Source organism: Cupressus sempervirens, chromosome 1, assembly GCF_028749045.1.
Source record: "Cupressus sempervirens isolate cs-2001-9-10 chromosome 1, ASM2874904v1, whole genome shotgun sequence".
NCBI lineage: Eukaryota > Viridiplantae > Streptophyta > Pinopsida > Cupressales > Cupressaceae > Cupressus > Cupressus sempervirens.
This window is the reverse complement of record NC_143118.1, coordinates 144006257-144027885: the sequence shown is the minus strand read 5'-3', so window position 1 is coordinate 144027885 and position 21629 is coordinate 144006257. Positions and strand designations below refer to the sequence as shown.

The window sequence follows — 21629 nt, the reverse complement described above, 5'->3', positions numbered from 1 at the left end:
CCACTCTTCTCAGCTTTGCTTCTCATTTGAATGGTGGGAAAAATGGTCGAAAATTGAATTTATGTACCCTTCAAAATAGACTAATTAATGCTTAGTGTGCTGCCAACTGTCTACTCGGCACCTGAAGGGTTTCAACATAACTCGACAACCATTGTATTTCACTTTGCTCCACTCCTATTGATATTTCATAGCTTGACATCATCTATCAACTCGATCGCTGTTAGCAACTCGGCATCTAAAGAGAACTTTGACAGATCTTGCAAAGTTCTCAGTTTTGACTTAGCATCTTTGCTTATGCTGATTTTTTCTTTGTAGTTCTTTTATGTCTTGGGACTGATTTATGATGTAACTTGGTTAATCAATCCCTTACACTTATTCTTGCTTAATTTGATGAGGTGTGATCACTTGACCTATTAGGTGAAGTGATCTCTGCACTTAATGTTCTATACTCATCTTTCTTCTTCCATGTCTTATTCATTTCACTTCTGATATGTCCAACATCTATCTTTGCCTTTCCATTGCTGAACTCAGAACTTGATGCCTTTGACCTTGTTGGGCAATTCCTGCTGACATGACAAATTTTTAAGCAACTGAAACATGTAGTTTGACTCAACCATCTATTGTAGTTCCCTCTAAAATGTGTTCTTATGCAGTTCTGTGGTATATGTCCATATTCTTGACAATAGTGACAACTGTACCTAGTGTTGTAATCCCAAAATTCATGGTTTGATGTCTTTGCTAGTTGATTTACTGTCCACATAGGATTTGATCTATATTCAAAAGCTCTATGTCCATACTTTTTGCAATTATAACAATTTCCATCAAATCTTGATGTCTTAGTAGTTTTAGTTCTGCATTCATATGCTTGATGACCTTGCTTCTTGCATATATGACAATGGTTTATGCTTTTAGGTTTATCGTGCTGATGGGCATTCTTGCTTCTACATACATTAGATGTATGTCCTTTCTTTCCACAAAAATGACATGTAGGTTTAACATCTTTACCCTTATCACTTCTTTGTTCTGCACTCTTTGATGATTCTCCAACTTCAGTGCTTTTGTATCCAAGTCCTGATGTATCATGGGTTGATCTTGGGGATTTCAATATTTGCTCAAAATATTTGATGGCTTCACTTGACTTGTTGAGATTCTCTACCACCTCTCTTTCTCTATTCAATTCATTCTGCATTTGTTCATTTTGTATCGTCAAAGTAGAGATCTCAATATCTTTCACATTGAGTTCATGATAAAGGTTCATCATTTGGGCAAGTGTATCCATCTGCATGTTTGAGATCCTTGTCAATTCAGTACATTTTTCTTCAAGTCTCTTTACAAGATTTCTTTTGTCATTTTCCATCATGACCTTATCATCAACTGCTCTTTTCTTTTGTTTAGTAATTTCACATATCATTATGTCCTGTGATTCATGTTCCATCTTGAGAGATCTTATCTCCTCTGTTTGAGCTTTTTTTTTCTCCATCAGTTCTGCTATTGCTGCATCAAACTCTTTAGTGTCTCTATTGGAAAATATGTTTGTGGTATCAATCTCTTTGTAGCTTATCTCATTTTTAGCTATGGCTAGATCCTTCCTTTTTTTTAATAATTTTCTCAACTTGTTTCTAAATTCCTCCAAGCTATGCAGAGCAAGTTGCACATCTATCACCTGATTTTCAATGATCTTTCCAAGTTTGAAAGCTTCCATCTTTAGATCTTTTCCTCCAAGCTATTAGGCTTTTCCTTGTGAGAACCTGTATAAGCTCTGATACCAATTGTTGGAATATTCAAATATGGAAAGAGTACTTATGAGAGGGGGGGGGGGGGGGGTGAATCATAAGTATCACACTTTAGCCAATAAAACTTTTAACTGCAAGTAAATTGCATGCATGTAAATATATCAAACAAATATGAAATCAAGCACATGCATCAACAACTCATAACACTGGAATTTGGTAACCCAGAAACCCTCCAGGAATAAGAAGGTAAAACTAGGGTGGGGATGATACCCACAAAAATTACTGCATCAATATTGTTCAACCACTTCTGATGGTCTGCCCTGTTAAAGACTTTACACTGTATCAATAGTGACCTGGTTAAAGGCTTTACAAACACTTAACATGAAGTGTCACCCTATTAAAGGATTTAATCACCTAATTAAAGGATCTGATGAAATAGCTGTTAAGCTAACTTATTACCATAGGATTTTCATTCTAATACAATTGCTAGAAAGTATTAGGTATAATGAACCTAATAGTTTACAATCCTTGATTGCTGAATGTAGGCACCTGTTCTGCTTTCTCTGATCTTGATCCTTTTGTGATCTAATAACCCTCGCTTCTGAAAATAGTTTTTCTTTTTGCACCCTTGTGTGTCCACTCATATATTTACAATGAAGTTTCATCTTCCTTATAAAGACTTCAAGGACTTAAGGTTAGATATGGATCTACGATCCATATTGAGTCTCAATTTCCCGCTCAATACGTGTCTTTTACTAATTGGTTGCATGCCTTTATCATTTTTCTTATTGGCTGCATGTAGATTGCATAGGAAAAATAAAAGATTCGATCTCATCATTAAATCCTTTGTGATTTTCTTTATGTCGACTGCAAAAAAAAAAAAACTATTTGCATCAAAGTTTGTGCAATTTCAAACTTTTATGCTAATATTCTGTGTTACTCGGCTCCTGAAGAATTACTGATGCTCAGCACATACTATTTTCTGGATAGCTCGGCACCTAAACAAAATCGTATCACTCAAGACTTGTTACTCTTGGCACTTGTAAATACTCAGCACCAGTTAATACTCGACACTTGTTAATACTCGACACCTATTAATACTCGACACTTGTTAATACTCGGCACCTGTTGACACTCAGCACCTATTGACACTCGACACTTGTTACACTCGGCACTTCATATTACTCGAGACTTATTCTTGATCTTGGTTAAGTGTATTGACACTCAGTTGTCAAATTTATTCTTTAAGCTAACATAATGCGCCCTATGGCTCCACATTATCTCCTTCTCTCTTTTCCTTCATTCTTAGACATTTGCCTCATTCATATAATTCACAAGGGGTTTTCTTTGCTTTCCCCTTTCAAAATATGTGCCTCCATTCTTTTGTTGATCTTGGAAAGCTCTTTAACATTTAACGTATGGTAATCATATTCATCACAAACTCTCTTGGATTAATTTATAATTCTTTAATTTTAGTTCATTTCTATTTTATTATTTCTTAACATGGTATCAGAGCTAACTAATCCTTGTTTTGAGTTTGGTGATGAAAGTTGTCATTTTTTAGAGCACAACATATTTCTACCTAGGTATCTCTATTAAAAAAATTAAATATAAATTTATTTATTTTTGCTCTTTTTTTGGAAGGCCTGCCACCAAAACAAGTAGCATTTATCAAAAAAAAAATTAATTAATTATATAGTGTGCAATTTTTTTTTATTTTAAATATTTAATAAAAAATTACACTTTATTATTATTTTTTGATTAATTTTAAAATCACAAAATTAAATTAAATTATTATTTCCCTAACTCTTTATTCCAAAGATCACTTAAAAAAATATTATTTAAGATTAAATTCTTATTCAATATCAAAACCTATTCATATTATTGTTGAAAATTTAAATATTTCTTTTGTTTTTAAAATTTTAATCATTTTTAAAATTCTTTTTAGTCATTTGAGAAACTTCTATTCTGGACTTACCTTCTTGTTAGTTTCTAATTTTTTAGAAACTTTCCTCTTTTCTCTTGATTTATCTCTCTTTTTTTCAGCTATTTAAATCGTTCCTCCATTCTTTCTTTGTATTTTTTTTTTCACTCTTCTTATGTTCATGTTGTTATTTTGTTTGTTCTTCTTATTTTGTTTTCCTTTTGTTCTTTTTAACTATTGCGTGAGCCTCCCTTATTCATCTTTCAGCTTGTGCTTGCATGAGTCCTTGTTCTATTATTCTATAAGCTACTGTCCATAGATGCCCTGATGACAGGAGCTGAAGCTTGGACTATCTTGTTGGAGTACTCAACATACCTGTCAACCTACTCCTTCTTAGTGCTATTGGCCATTGATGCCTCTGCGTTTGCTTGGATATTCTCCACATTTTATTAAATATTTAAAATAAAAAAAAATTAATCAAAAAATTGATATTCTCCACATCTGTAATGCTATCGCTCCCTCCCTCTATGGTATCTTCCTATTTTGTGACCTTTAAAAAAAAGGCTACATGTTGTCTGAATCTGGGGTGGCAGGAATCGAAAAAGCTCAGCTTAGGGTCTACAATGCCTTGCATGTGATCATTGCTTGTTCTGCTGAAGAGGTCAGAGTGGGCAATGGAATAGAAGTAATATTTTTCCTCGAGCAGTAGAATCCTCATCTCCATTCTTAAAGCTTTAGACTTTTGGATCTAGAGGTCAGAACCATGGGGCAAATATGGAGGATTTAAATGCATGTAATGGCCTACATCCTAAGGAAATGAATCTTGGATCTTTTGCATCACGTCAAAAGAGATTTATATTGTTTGATCAATCTGTGCCCTACTGAGCCTTTTTCTGGGTACTTGTGTGACCTTCCATGTCATGCTGCTCTCCCCTTGCATTTTTTTTTCTGCCTGCCATCTCTCACTCCTTGCGGCTGTTGCTCCCCTCCCTCTCGTAGTCGAGCCTCCTCCTCTTGCAAAGGCTTTCTGCCTTATGGCTGCCCCTCCTCTGCCTTATCAACGTCTGTGGGTATCCGCTTGAGACTCTGACATTTTTCTTCTTTTTTTATTAGTCACCCAAATTATCCGATGCTTCTTTTAAGTTGCATTGTTTCAGACCAACCCTCTGTCGTCTTATGAAATTTGGGTTTCTTCTCATGAAACATTTTTATTTTATTCTTATTTTCTACGTATCCTTGTCTGTAACGTCTCATTTATCATTTTCTTCTTTTAGCACTTAATTTAGAGCAAAAAATATCTAATTTAGCAATGCAAACACTGCATTTATTTTATTTAGTTTAGCTCTGCCATTTTTTTTAGCATTTCTAGTTTGGTTCATGTTTTGGATGTCTTCTCTCTTATGCTCATTCACCATCCATTCATAATTTTACATGTGTCTTTTAGCATTATCATTCTCTTGTAACGTTTAGAACATTGAATCATTATATCTCTGTCAGCGTTTTTCAAAGGCTTTTTTTTTTTAATTTCACTTTATTTTAAAACTTTTGTTCTTCTTTTTCCATCCAATTCCTCTTACACATTCATGTTATGTATTTGTATAAAAAACATTTAAATTTACTAATATTGAATTAAATATAAGTGGAGTGGTCGACAAATTCAACATTTTCTTTCTACCATTTCATTTCTTTTAAGAATTTTGCCTTCATTGTTTTAGTACTTTACTCCTCTATGTGGATAGAGTTTTTATATAGCTTTCTAAATGTTTTTTTTTTAATATTATACAATGGAAAACATTTCAATGTATGCTGATAATGCACTAGCTTAATTCAAAAATATTAACCTTTCTTTTGAAAGATTTGAAACGAAAGTTTTATGGTTCATTATTTTAAAACAAAAATGTTGCTTTTAAACTTTTTTGTTTTCTTAAAATGTAATTTTCCACCTCTTTTAAGTTTGAGTTAAGAATTTTTTTTAAAAAATCTAACTCCTTTTTTATTTTTTATTTTTTTCTTTATGATTTTAATTAAAAGTTTTTAAAGTCACAATAGTCTCTCTTAACAAAGAAAATGAACATAATTCTTTTATCTATCTTATTTTATATTAAGTACTTTTATGTTATTTGGATTCTAATGAAGGTAATTGGTTCATTATTAAAGCAATTTTCAATCTATTTTTTTTGTCATCCCTCCCTATTTTCATAACACATTGCTTCACACATCATAGTGATTAATCCTTTTATGGACTTTTTCTTATCCATTTCTTAAGACATTTATGTGTATCGAATTGAGATATCCAATTTATAGCATTGGAATTTATTATTACATGTCTATGTAGTTAAATCAGTATCTATTGCAATTTACTCTTAGCTTTGGATTTCAATTTTGAGATAAGTTGGTAAAATGAGGAAAGTTTTTTCTTGAATTTATAGATTCAAATTTAATGTTGCATGTAATGAATATGATTGATCCAATGCACTTAATGTTATTGCTAGTGCAAAATTATAGTTTGTCATGAGTTATCTCTCAACTAGGATTTCATGAGTGTCATTTGATTGATTACAATGAATTTCTCTAAATGATACTTTGGCTTAACATTGATCTCTCTATATATATTTTCACATTGTTGCACCTTTTATGGTTTTCATACCATTTATTTATATGTGCTTTTAGTTGCATCTTTTGGTAAGTGTGTAGGGAGCCTTCTTTTCAAGGTTAACTATGGATGACACTTTAGTTGCACCTAGTAACCATTTGGGATATGTGGAGTATCCCTCCATCCAAGATGTTTTAATATGCACTTATCTTGGTTGATGAATATCAACCTATTATTCTTTTCCTCTTAATGATGTTGTTATATATCTCATAGATCTTTGGAGGCATTATAGTTTTAACACTAATAATTATTAGAATTGATTATACTATAACATATGTCTTTTCTAGTTCCTTAAAATATGCTTTCACTTTTTTGAGATCATATCACTTTTGATTCAAGGTAAACATCAAGGTAAACATTTTTTGATTCAAGTCCTTCTTGCAATATGGTAATTGATCTAAAGAGCCATATATTATGATGGCTACACTTAGAATTATTGTTCTTTCAATCATTGTGTGTTATTTGTTTTTATCTTTTTAAGGGTATATTTATTAGAGTATATATGGGTGCACACATATATGCTTAGATAAATATATAATTTCTTATGACTATGATGATTTGAAAATTGGTATATTCCTTCAGAAAATGGATTAAGTACTCATCTTTACCCTCAATGGAGTTTTCTACTTGATATCCGTATATTGTTTATTTCTCATTGATCTTTCTTGGATCTCTATATTTACCTCAATTTTGTTTGGATTATGAGTTATCTTATCCATTTGCCTTCAACTTTATTGTGATATTTTGATGTGCATATAGTCGCACTTTTATGCTTTTATAGCATCATTCTATGACCATGTTGGCACTTTATGGTTTTATACCATTGATCTACATGATTTATATGATATTTTTTTCTTGAGTTGCATAGGGAGCCAATTTTTCAAGGTTAACTATGTAGGTCCCCTCAGTATAACTGATACATAGTTTCCTTATCTGGCCCATGGAGTATCCCTCCATCCTATATTGGTGTGCACTCATTTTATATGGATTTTCCCTACATTTGGTTCTATTGGTTCACTTTGAAAGATTGATATTTATATGGAGTTTCTCTCCATTTGATTCTATATGCTCTACTTTGAAAGGTTGATATTTATGGAGTTTCCCTCCATGTTGTTCCATTTTGTTCCTCAGTGAAGAGGATGTTATTATCGGATTATTTCCCTCCAAATTTAGATGATTTGATCCAATTTGAAGGCAATATATTGTTAAATCCTCATAATCCATTCCTTTGAGTATCCTAACAAAAATCATGATAATACAAATTTGATCAGCATTTCTCTCCTTTTACTTTATTTTCATATATTAATGTGATAATGATCTGCATAATTTATCGCTTAGATCATGAGTCATGCATGTTATGGATTGATCACCCATTAACTTGCAGTGGCATGATTCATTAAGTGGACTATCTATATCCACGTGATTGATGCAATGTTGACACAAGTATCATTAGTTGGCCTTGTCTATGGTCATTAGTACATTAGTATAATATAGTTTTCATGAGAACACTAATGAAACTTTTTTTGTACTTATTGATAATATTTTGAGCATATACTTTATCTTGATATTAGATTAACTCCATTCCTTTGTGGTAACATGTTGTATCTTCCTCTTTGTTTCTCTATGAATTTTTTTTTATCCTTATTCAAAAGGATTTATAATTTGAATATAAAATGAAATACTCTTTGTGGATAGTTGTTGTGTTTCTTGTGTCTATGTTTTTTTCCAGGTAATCCATCCAGGCACATACAAGACAATATTATTTTGTGTACATTCAAATGACCTATCCACTTCTCTGTTGGCTCTACAAAGATCTACCTAAACTCATAAGAGACCTTTTGCATAATTGAAGACATTCTCAAAGATCAAGTTGCTGCTATTTAGAATTTCACTTTAAAAAATTGGGTTTAATACCCTTTGATGTAATTTCCCCAAGTAAAGATTAAAGGGAGTGTTAGAATTGGTAATCTTTACTTGGTTGTATTTATTAATTGGGATAAACCAAGGTATCCCTTATGTTGTTTTTCCTCTAGTCCACATGTGAGGAAAAGTCTTTTTTGTAATTCCTTTATTAAGGAAAATAGTTTGTTCCTCCTTAAGAGGATTATGACACTTGTCATGCACACACTTATGAATGTGGCAATCATTCACATGGGAGTTACAAATAATTCCTCTTCTCATCTCTTTATAAGAGATGCTTCTCTCTCATTCTAAACACACAATCATGATGTAGTTCATGCAATGAGCCCTATGGCTCCACATTGTCTCCTTCTCTCTCTTTCTTCATTCTTAGGCATTTGCCTCATTCATATAATTCACAAGGGGTTTTCTTTTCTTTCCCCTTTCAAAATATGTGCCTCCATTCTTTTGTTGATCTTGGAAAGCTCTTTAACATATGGTAATTATATTCATCACAAACTCTCTTGGATTAATTTATAATTCTTTAATTTTAGTTCATTTCTATTTTATTATTTCCTAACAACATTACTATTAAAATTTCAAAGCAATTATTCAAAAAAATTTCCAATCACAATTTATACTAGAAACTTTGTAAATAAGTTCTAGAAAGGTAAATAACAAAAATAACATGGCAAGGTAGGCTTCTAGGAAAAATAGCCATTTGAATGGTTGCTGCTCCCATTCAAAATACTGGTTCTCTCGCTTCTGGCCCTATTTGAAATCTTGGACCTCCTACTTCTGGTCTTGTTCATTTTCCTAGACCCCTCGTTTCTAGTCCAGTTTGAGCTCCTAGATCTTCTGCTCATGGTCCTGTTCATACTCTTGGATCATCTGCTCCTGGTCCTAATCAAAATCCTAGAATTTTCATCCATGGCATCCCTTCTTTTGGTTTCTTGGGTAGAGGTGTCATTTCTGGAAAGGAAGTTGGTTGTGGTAACAACAAGGATGATGTTGGGGTTTCTGGAAATGGTGGTGTGGTAGCTTATGCTTCTGCAAAGGTCGCTGGAAACAAATGTGGGTATTTGGGTGCTAGGGTCTCTGTGGCTTCTAAACCTGGCAAGGCCACTAGGATTTCTAGAATCAAAGATGGGTTGGCATCCAATTCTGGCAATGTTGCTGGCTTTGGAAGCAGATCTTTGGTATCCCCTTTGATCCCTTGTAAGCCTTTTTCTCTTACTCTAGAGGAAAAGGCACTTTTACAAATTGAAGAACGTTCGAGGGATCTTTCCAAGGATTCTATTATATGTCATTTTAAAGGTTATTTTCCCTCTCTATCAGAGGTCCATGCTTGGATTTCTAAGAATTGGGATCCATATGTTACTAATACTATTGAGATTTACCCTTTGGTTAAAGGTTTTTTCATTGCTACCTTTATTAATCCAAAGGACAGGAATGCTATTATGTGTGATAGGGTCTTTTTTTGGGAGAACTACTATCCTTTAATGGTTAAACCATGGCATGCAAATTTTTACCCTCAAATGGAGACTTTCAAAATCCCCACTTGGGTAAGGTTACCTAATCTTCCTCTTCATTTTTGGGTGAAATCTATTTTTAAGGAAGTTGGTGAGGCTTTAGGGGATTTTTGTATGGTTGATCCCCAATCCTTTGAGCTTTTCCATTCTAATTATGCAAGGGTTCTAGTTGATATTGATTTCTCTAAGGGTCTCCCAGCTAAGATTCTTTTACATCATTCAAAGGGATCTTGGACTCAGTTGATTGATTATGAGGGCCTCCCTTTTAGATGTAAAAATTGTTTCAATACAGGTCATTTGGCTACTAAGTGTGAGTATAGGAACTCTTAAAACAAAAGGCCCTCCTCCTAGTGGAAGGGTGTTCTAGATCAGCATTATACAATTTACAAATCCTCTCCTACAGATGGGGATTCTAGTTCTGTGCTGGTGAATGCTTTTGCTTCCATGGTGGATGCCCAAGATGGCTGTTCTGGTCCTCCTGGTGTAGATTCTAGTCTTGTTAATAGTGTTCTGGATCCCATACTAGAACTAGGTCAAGACTTTGGTTCTAAGGTTGCTATGGGCTTGGTACACTCTATTTCTATTATCTTTGATAATGGACCTATTTCTGGTACCCCTATTTCTTAATCTGGTCGAGATAATGTGTATGTTGACTTTGGAAAAAAAGTGAAAGTATCTAATCTATGTGATTATGTTGGTTCTCTGAATATTGGTCCCAAATTGGTGGATTATTTGAAGGTAGTTTTCCCTAGTCAAAAAGATGTATGTCCTTTTGATGTTGTTGCTGGAACTGGTATTCAATCCAGTGGTTGCTGCTCCAGATTGTTGGATGTAGTGATGGCTAGTCCTAGCCATAGTGTGGATGATTTTCTAACTTTTCTAGATGCTCAAAAGTAGTAGTCAAAGGTTGTGTTGGTTGAGGAGGGATGGATACCTATAAAAATGAAAATATCTAAAAAGTCTCACCCTCAATTTGATATAATTTTGCATTCTCATAAAAAGGGAGTGAAATTGAAATCTTAGTCCTTGCTTTTCTGGTTTGGGAGGTTTCTCTGGTTTATCCAATCTATCTTTCTAGGTCCCTAACTTGGGTCTGATGGTTCCAGGTCCTTTACCTGGTTCTATTGTTCTGCTAGTTTCAGGTCTATTTTTTCAACTGGTTTCAGGTCTATTTAAAGCTTCATGGTAAATATTTCTTTATATTGTAAAGGGTTTTGGGGCCCCTTCAAAACCTGCTTTTAACTTAATCTAAAAAAAAAATACCATGACATTTGTGATGCCATCCTTATAATCATGGCTAACCTTGGGGTGTTTCTGTCTAGCAATATATATCAGGTGAGGTAGAGCATCATTTTTCTTGTCATGAACCATTTTTTTTAATGAATAACCTGTACATGTAAAAAAATAATAGTGTGAGATATTCATCCTCTAGAGAAACTTTTACTATCTTGATTAAAGTTTATAATGCAAAAACATAGTAAATAATCATTTAACTTCATACTCTCCCTATCACCTATACTATACTTGTATGGTTTCTAACATTTGAGCTTCTATACACAAAACCATCGACACTATGATGAGATGTAAAGTCAAGCAAAACTTGTTTTTCTTCCAATGTTCTATGAAACCTTCATAATCATCCTACAAAATATCATTTAACAATGTTAGGGAGGCATGATGTTTTAGTAACACAAGAACTATTTATTTTTGTATTTTAATCACATCATCATCAGCTTCATATCTTGCTATTCTCAGAAAAAATCAAGACTAGATGACTCATTTTCTTTGGAGAAATACATAAAGGCTGCCCTATTCTTTATTTTGAACTTTCTGTAGAATGGTACCCATTTTTTGGCAAAGCTCAAATTTTCTACAAGAGAGTAGAAATTAATGGAAGATGCACCATCATTTGAGATATAACAAGCAAATTTTTCTACTGGATAATCAAGTGCAAGAACAAAAATAATTCTACTAGCATTTATCAATGTGGGCTCCTTGAATGGATTTGTTGTAGTGATGATAACATCCACAACAAGAAGCTTGGAAACAAATTCTCAACTATATTTACAACATAAAAACATAACACAACACCCAAGTTTTTGTAGTTTTGCAAAGAGGAATAAACATATAAGACCTTCACTCATAGATAGATAAACATATAAAACCTTCACTGATAGATAGATAAACATATATGACCTCCACTTTTTATGATAATAAAATAAATGTGTAAATGAACAACATTTATTTCTACCTCTCTACAAGCCTCTCTGGGTATTTATTATACCCAACAAACTTCCATGCCATGTTGTGATAGATAATCCACATGAAATTAAATCATATCTCACATTGAAAAGCTATCATCCAAAAATTCTAAGAAAAAGTAGAAAATGTTTTGGCTTTTAAAGTTGTGAGGAAAGCTAAGATATTATAAATAGAATAGATATCATTTTGAGTTCTAGTTTTCTTTTGGAAACTAATTAAACCATCTTAAAGAAGGAAATCTTGGAAATTATAGATACAATTTGAATCCACTTAAGCATTTTGAATGAGAGAAGTAGACCTATGGTCAAGGCTAAGTTCTGGATTTTGCTGATATACACTTAAATGTGGAATTTGAGAAGGCTAAAATGAAACAATTAGTAGGGATAGGGTTGTGGTGCTCCCATCAAGATCTAGTTGCAAGACCCAAAATGAGGCAAGTACTAAAGTTGTTGAAGCTAGAAGATCGAGTACCTTATCTTCCTCTAGAAGATTCATACCTATACCATAGAGTATAATCTCATTATTCTAGACCTACAATGAATGAAATTGATTAATTAATGAAGGTATGTTAGTTTGAGCTTCACTTTGTTTCAAGAACACTTTAATATTCTCTACTTAACAAGGCTAACCACATGAAGGTGAAAGCTCATTTGGCCTCACCCCCCACCCTAATATTAATCTAAATTCCCCATTAACATCTAATTACATACTTCATTAATTCATTCATCCAATTATAAACTATAACATTCAATCAATACAATTGCATAACATTCATTAATATGATATAAAATTTATTTATGCATAATACTAACCAAGACTTAATTAATAAATAATAATATTCATTAACATGACATAAATATCAATATTAATATGCAACATTTGTAGATAATTACTTAAAATAGTGTTCTTTCATTATCCAACAAAGTTTATCAAGGAACATAATCATCCAACAATTATTATCACTAAGGAGATAACCAAATAGAGCATAAATTACCAAACCAATCTACAATATATGGTAATGTTATCCATGACATATCAGTTAGCAAGCATATCAAGATTATTACCTTATGTATTTCTCAAATGATCATCATAATCATCCATCAATTATAACCATTACAAGAGGTATTGATTAGGAAGATTGAACATCAAAGGAAAAATTTTGTCACACCATTCAAGTGTTCCCATGTTGACATCAAACAACATAAATGTATCCATAGTTGTGTGTGTGTGTGTGTGTGTGTGTGTGTGTACATATATATGTAGTTCCCTAGCAACATACAGATAGTCACATTATCAATAATCAACATGATATGGAATTTATCACAACATATGGAAGATTAATCAAATAATGACAAGTGAACAAAACAAACTAGTCAGTAGTGATTATTCAGAACTATGCAATGATTATGATTGACCATTAAATTCCCATTTCTAAAAAAGAAAGGTGCTATCACAACCCATGGGTGCAAGTATCCCATAACAATGAGATCTATTATAAGAATCAATCACATTGTCAAAGACATTATCAATTATTTATTATCATCCATTTATCCTTATTGGATTTCTCAAGGGAGTACTTGCCTTTGAAAAATTAGTTTGCAAATACTGAAGGAAAATAATCATGAAGAGCTCACTATCTTGTATATTTTCAAACACAAGGTAGACATAACAATATCATTACTATAAGCAATATTGATGACAATTGCATACATATAAGGTATAGATCAGAATTATCAATATCATAGCTATAAGTGATGTTGGAGACAAGTAAAAATAAGAAACAACTATATCAATGCTATAAGTGATATTGAGATATTAGTGTACTTATAAGATAGATTAGGAACAACAAGATACATTTTTTTTATAAGCAATAAAAGTAGACTTCAGCATATTAGTGTCATATTAGAGTTGGCTATCAACACATTGAGAATAATTGTCATATATCCTATATTCATATATTAGAAACAAATAGCATCAATTAGAAAGAGACTTCACATAATTCATATTGTTATCATAGAAGTGCAGATCTAATATATAGTAGAGATCATCTTGGCATTAATCTCATCAATATATCTAAAATAGTTTTGATACTCTATTTTATTTATAAGTAATATAGCTTATAACATCACATTATAAGAAGTATCAGTTGTAAATCATAATCTTTCACTCTTATAATAATTGGTGTTAATTATCATCATTACAAGTCTTGTAAAAGACTTTTGAGTCTTCTTGGAAGGAAGTTTCTCGACCAATTTTTGTGAGTTATTTGTCCCTAATTCCTAAGAATTAATATAAGGGGATATTACAATATTGATGACCTTGTCACTAGGTTGTCACTCAAAAAAATGTAAATGTAATCCATTAGTTCCTAGTCATATATTCAATCTAAGATTGGTGTCTCATGTTGGTTGTTGTCTAACTATCATAAGTGATTCATTATTATTGTCAGGTTGATTGTCTCGTGATTTTTCTAATCTTGGAATTTCACATAAGTTTACCACTCTTGTGTACTTTAAAAAGATTTAATATTGTGTATTTGTTATAGTTTATGAATAATAGCTATTTTAAAGTTAAATTAAGTTTAAAATTGCATATATTGTTTCACCCCCTATCTCCCTTATAGTTGGTATCAGTGTAGGTTCCTTTGAAAATGTTTAGCAACTTAAGTTATATCTGTGATAGCATAGGATTTTCTTATTTGGTGATGTTGATTGCCCATTTGCCAACATGCTCTTGCGCTAGACATGTTGAGTAGCTAAAACATTCAATAATTTGGTAGAATCAAGAATATTTGGAGGTGTATGGGATGGTAATATTATGTTTTTTAAAAAATATAATTTTACTCCTTACCTATGGAAAATCTTTCACTCTTTTGTCCTTGACCAATCTCAAGGATACTATATATATAATATCTTAGTGTAATTTTTGTGTATATATATATGGGAGGGGAATGTGTTTGAATACTTATGTTTAGTATAAAAATATTAATGCATCCATTACCCTATGTTAAATGGAAGACTTTCGATGAATCCACAGAGAGGAGATAAGTAGGCATTTCCTTGTCATAATTAGGGAAGGGTTAATTTTCTTATAGTATGAAGTGTCCATTGCTTGTGAACAAAAATTAGTTTAATTCTCATACATCTATATGCACCATTATGGTGTGGTAGGAAAACTCTTTTATTTTTTGGTGTAGGAGCACATACTCTAGACTCATCAAATAAGGTACCTAAGGATCCTAAACAGTCTACTTAGGTAAGTTTCACACATTGATTTGGTTGCAAGGCCTAGTTCTAGGATTAGGCATCATTATGAGCCCTGGGGTAACTAAGGTAAAAAAAAATGATCAATAAGCCTAAAAATACATAATATTATAAGTTTTTACTTTTTTTCATATCTAGATCCATGTTGGATGACTTTCTTTAGGTCTAGACCAAGTTTGGGCACTTGTTTTGCATTTTTCCAAATTTTACGAAAATTGCTCAAAAAGTTGTTAGCAACTTTGCTAAAAGTTGTCAAATACTTCAAAATTATTCTTAAAAAGGCTAGGAAGTTTGAACTAACCATTTAAATAATGTAAAAATCCTACAAAGCCTCATAGGCTGATGGTAGAAAAAGATATTGTAGTTTGGCATTCCAATCAATAAATTTCAGCATTTTTCTCTGCAAAAGCCATATTCCAAACTAGTGTAAAGAATTGTATGGATGAGAGGGCATGTGAAAATGACCATAGAAGTTGGAGAATTGAATCTAATTTATTTTTAATGAAGTCTCATGTGGTTATCATTCTTGGTTTGGGAGATATTGAAATTTCTTGCTCACTGCCTAGGATTCAACCTAGAAATCAACACTTGGCTAGGGCTGGGTCATTTTGGCACATTATACCATCAAAAATTGATGCCCTTTGGTGGAATGTAGGGTGTATCAATTTTCTTTAAGATTATTCAAATTTTTTTCGAAAATGCAAGGAGTTGGTTCTGCCACTATACTCTAGGTGTGCATCTTCATGAGTACACCATACAACATTTACAACAGTCATTTCTAGTTTTTTATTGAGGTTTTTCCAAAAGTTTAAACCTTGGATTTTAGTTTCTTCTACGTGCCCACACATGTCCCAATAGTTGGATTGTGTTTTTCCATTGTTGATAGTACACTTGTAGTGTAAATGGAGCCCTAATTAGGCATTTAAATTCGATCTGATGTTGCGACAGAAATAAACTTTATTCACTTCTATCCTTGGGAGATTTGGAATGTTTTATAAAGCCAAAAATAGTATCAAAATCTCTAGTCAAGTCACCATTTTTTTTTAGAACATTCCAATATATGTTCCATTTTCATTCTAAGAAGGGTTACAAGCCAAACCCTTGGTTTTCAAAGTAACTTGATGTTATAAGTTGTCTTTGATGGAAAGAATCATTGATTCATAGTGAATAAGACCTCAATAGGGCATAATAATGATTGTAGGCTACCCTTGGTCTTTATACCCACTTTTTGGGGTTTTATCCCTCTTTTTGTCAAGGGAATCCTATAGTGCATTTGTGAGTTTGGTGCTTAGTACTTTGGTAAGCCTAGTAATTATGTTACCTTGTCTTGTGGGGTTGTGATAATTTTCCTTTAATCCAATTTCCATACCTATGATAGGAATTTGGCACTAGAAACCTTCACCTTGGGTGTTGAGGGAATTGGAGACTTTCATCATTTCTTGTTGTTTCAAGACTTTTGCTTCCCACTAATACATCAAGTGGTACCAAAGCCATGTATGAACCTAAGAATGAGGACATCTACATAAGGGTTATAAGTAGTGAGTTAGCAAGGATGGTGAGAGAACAAAAGGCTACAAATAAGGCGTTAACTCATAGGCTTCAAGAACTTGGGAAGAAGCTTGATGACAAAAATAAACAAACTGGGTCTAAAGATGAAGAAGAGGGTGATGAAGAGGAGGATGACTAAACAATCCATCCCTATAGACCAAAGGCCTCTCGTAGATGCCTTGAAATCCATGGGAAGGAGAACCATGGAAGAGAAGATAGATTTCCCAGTTTTCAATGGCAAGATGAATGCAGATATAGGCTTGGATTGGATAGAGGCTTTGACCACATTCTTTGAATGTGAAGACATCCCTTAAAAATAAAGGGTAAAGATGGTAAGATCCATGTTGAAGGGGGCAGCCGTAACTTGGTGGAACTTTATCTAGACAGAGAGGGTGGAGAATGGAAAGAGCATGATCAATTAATGGAATAGGATAATAGTTTTGATCAAAGAAACCTATGTACCTAAGGATTATGGAGTACAAATCCATAGGAGGAAGAAAAGTCTAAAACAAAAGGACATGGATGTAGGCACATACACTAAGGATTTCCTAAAACTATGTATGAAAACCAATATGGCAAAAGATGAGGAAGAGAAGTTGGCAAGATACATCAATGGCTTGAAGGTGCCCATTCAAGAGGAACTAAGCCTGCATTTGCCTACCACAGTCAATAAGTGCTATCAAATGACACAAAAGGTAGAGGAAAAATGGAAGAGAAAGCAAGATTTTGGTAAAGGAAAGAGAAATGATAGTAGGAAGAATTACAAAGGCAAGGGAAACTCTTGGAACAAGGGACAAAGTAGTGGCAGCAACAACAAGACCTCTAACGAAGGAGACAAAGAAAATAGTGACTCTAATTCAAGAGGAAACTATAAAGGAAGAAGACCTTTCAATAGAGGAAGAAAAAATGTAGGAAGAGGTAATGGACCTTTGATATGTTTCAATTGCAATCAAATGGGACACCGTGTAGAAAGATGCCTTGAGAAGAGGAACAACAACAATCAAGGTGAAAAAAGAGTAGCATTTTCCCAAGAAGATAAGCAAGAAGACAATGTTGATGCTAGAGAATTGGAACTAGAGGAAGGAGCATTCTTGATGATGAGGTAGGTCTTCCCTCAAGTACAAAAACTCAAGAACCTCCAAAAAGTAAGAATCTCTAGAGGAAAAAGATCAAATGTCATGGAAAGGTAGACAATGTTCGTATAGATTCTGGTTCAACTAAAAATCTTGTATCTTGTGAAATGATGCAGTAGTTAAATCTTCCTAAGAAGCCACACCCTTACCCCTATCATGTTTCATGGTTAACCAAAGGCCAAAAAACTCTAGTCACAGAACAAGCTTGGGTAGTGATTTCTATATTTGATTTTAAGGAAAAATTCCTTTGTGATGTAGTTAATATGGATGCCTTACACATCATTTTAGGTAGGCCCTGGCAATTTGATGTTGATGTTGTGCACCATTATCGGAAGAACACCTACTCCATTACCAAAGATAGGAAGACCTTCACTATGAGTCCCCTGCCTGATAAAAAATATGAAAAGGAACCTACTATGATTATCACAAGAGAAAAAGAGATGTTAAAGACCTTAAAAGAATTAGATATGGAGCCATTTATCTTAATTTCAAAGCCCAAAGATAACATCAGGTCTAATCAAAAGGAGCCCATACCAAATGAAGTTGTTAAATTGCTGCAAAATATAAAGATGTCACTACTAGTGACCTACCCACTAGCCTCCCTTCCTCTAGGGACATTAGCCATCAAATAGAGCTTATATCAGGCTCATCCTTGTGTAATAAGGCACCATATAAAATGACACCATTGCAACATGCAAAGATTACAAAATAGATCACTAAATTTTTGGAAAGAGGGCTCATCCAATAAAGGTTTTAGTCCTTGTGGCATACCTTAAATTTTTTCCCCTTAAAAGGATGGCAAATGGAGGTTATGTACTAATAGAAGGGTTCTAAAAAAATCACAATAAGGTACAAGTTCCCCATGCCAAGGATTGAGGACCTATTGGATTAACTAGGAGGTGCTTGCTACTTCATCAAGATAGACTTAAAGTCTGGTTACTGGCAAATTAGAATCAAGCCAGGAGATGAATGGGAGACAACATTCAAGACAACTAAAGGTTTGTTTGAATGGTTAGTAATGCCTTTTGGTTTAAGCATTTTACCTAGTACTTTTATGAGGCTTATGAATGAGATATTCATAGATTTTATTTTCAAATTTATTGTAATTTACCTTGATGACATGTACTAATATTTAGTCATACCAAGGAAGACCATCTTAATCATGTGGAACAGGTACTAAGAAGACTCTATCAGCACAAGTTGGTAATCAACCTAGAAAAATGTATGTTTATGAAGAAGGAACTTTGATGCAGGAGCATCCTAGGTGTAAGAGCAATCTTGCATCACCACAAAAATATTTGTATTTTAGTCTTTTCTATTTTAATAAGGACTAGTAGATAGGGTGGTTACTATTTATGGGAACTTTCTATTTTTAGTAAGGTTGTAATATGAGCTCAAAATGTTCCCATTTTATATAGGAAGGTTCATTTTAGAGTTGTAAACATACCATAAAAATTTCATTGCTCAAGCATAAGTATTAGAGAAGTTATTGTGGATTTTTGGTGGAAAAAATTGTAGAAAAAACTTGAAGCTCACTATTGGAGGCCTTAGAGTGCTTGGATGAGGTCCAAAACTTGACGAAAGAGTGCTAGGGTGGTTTTGAGCTTGTAGATCAAGAATTGACATTTCTAAAAAATGGTTATAATAGCCAATCGGAGCAATGGTTCGAAAGTTATGGATTTTCAAAGTTGTGCTACCAAAAATATCTAAAATAATTGTCAAAGATGTATTTAGCCAACTCTATATGTATTATTAGGGACTATTGGGCCTAGGTGTTAAGTTTCAATGTCTAGAACCTTCTTGGGTGGCATAAAATTGCCAATTTAAAAAAGGCTCGAACCTTGTCTAGGATAGCTCTGGGTGATAGTTCACAACTTGTCTTACAGATTATTGTAATGAAGGCACCCATATGGGTTAGCATATTGTACTTGAAAATTTTGTAATTCTACATTTGAGGTGAAAAAAAGAAGTCCATATTTTTTTCTTGCATTGCCTATTATTTTTTTATTTTTTTGATGAGTTTATGGTTTTAAGGGGAGCACCCTTCATCAAGTGGTATCAAAGCTAGAGTTCCTGAGTGTGTGAATAGATCACTAATTGTTAGGCAGTCCACACTATGATGGTAGTTTGGGCTAAGTGTGTAGATAGCTTGCCAATTGTGAGGTAGTTTGCACTAGGATTTTAGTGAAAGCACAAAAATGCCTCCATGAAGAGAGTGTGGTAGAAGAGCTGTAGATGTTACACCTAAGGATTTTCAAGCCCTCAAAAGGCAAATGCAAGCATTGGAAGAACAAAGGAAAAGAGGAATAAATCTTCCTATGAGAGATGAAAGTGAGGATGAGGATGAAGTAGAAGAAAATGCTAGAGTAGAGGTAGTTCTAAACCCAAAGGAAGAGAGGCTTTTTGGGGCCATCTCTAAGATTGAAAAAAGACCAAAGTTTGAGGTTCCCACATTTTCAGGAAATCTTAACCCAAAAGAGCTAATCAATTGGATCAATGAACAAGAGGAGTACTTTGAGTATGAAGAAATTGAGGATCTAGATAGGGTCAAGTTTGCGAAGGCAAAACTGAAGGGACATGCAAAGATCTGGTGGCAAGAGGTTCAGTTGGAGTGAAATAGAAAGGGAAAGGAAAAAATCACTAGATGGGATCAAATGATAGCTAAAATGAAGCAACAATTGATTCCTATGGATTATAAGCTTGATTTTTTGAAGAAGATGCAAGGAATGAAGCAAGTGGGAAAATCTATTCAAGAGTATACCAAAGAGTTCTACCGAGTTCTCATTACAACTAGCCATGCAAAAGCTGATAAGGAGAAAGTCACCCATTATCTTAATGGGTTAGGTTCAAGAATTTAGGATGAGCTAAGTCTAGTTTGGATGAAAAATATTGAGGAGGCACACCAATTTTCCCTAAGAGTTGAGGTGAAACTAAGCAAGAAGTTTGACAATAAGAATAGTAGAAAAGGTTGTGGTGGAAGATCTAGAGGATGATCTTATCAAGGTCATAATGATGATCAAAAGACCAAGGATGAGGCTAGAAATAGCAATCAGAACCAAAGGGAAAACAATTCTAATTGTTTCCATGATTAGAACAATAGAGATCAGAGAGGAAGAGGCAGAGGGCAAGGATCTAGAAGAGGAGGCTTCTATGGGAAATGTTTTCACTACAAAGAAGAAGGGTATAGAGAATTTGAATGTACCTAGCACCAAGGAAGGATAGATCAAAGAACTAAAGGCTCAGCTAGAGTTGCACATATTGATGAAGATGTCAGATCCTCACATTTTGAAGATGTTGAAAGAGGAGAATTCCTAGTTAATAGAAGATTCCTACTGAGTGGTGTGAATGAACCTGATCAAAGAAGTAGTTTGTTTCACACAAGGTGCAAATGTGAAGATAAGTGTTGTGATGTGATCATTGATGGTGGATGTATTGACAATTTGGTGTCAAAAATGATGGTCACCAAGTTGGAGATAAAGAGATAGAAACACCCACATCTATACTGTATTGCTTGGGTGCAAGATGACCACAAGGTTATGGTCAATGAGTAGTACTTAGTGAAGTTCAAGATTGGAAGCTAGTAAGATGAGGTACTATGTGATATCATACCTATGGACATATGTCATATGTTATTAGGTAGACCATGGCAGTTTGACAAGAATGTTGTACATGATGGGTAAGA

The 21629-nt window shown here is 33.5% G+C and overlaps 1 pseudogene; it reads right to left on the bottom strand.

The window, feature by feature from the left end:
* LOC149576593 (cellulose synthase-like protein H1) overlaps window positions 1-12102 on the bottom strand; it is a 49106-nt pseudogene extending 37004 nt beyond the window's left edge.
* Between the last annotated feature and the right edge of the window lie 9527 nt (window positions 12103-21629).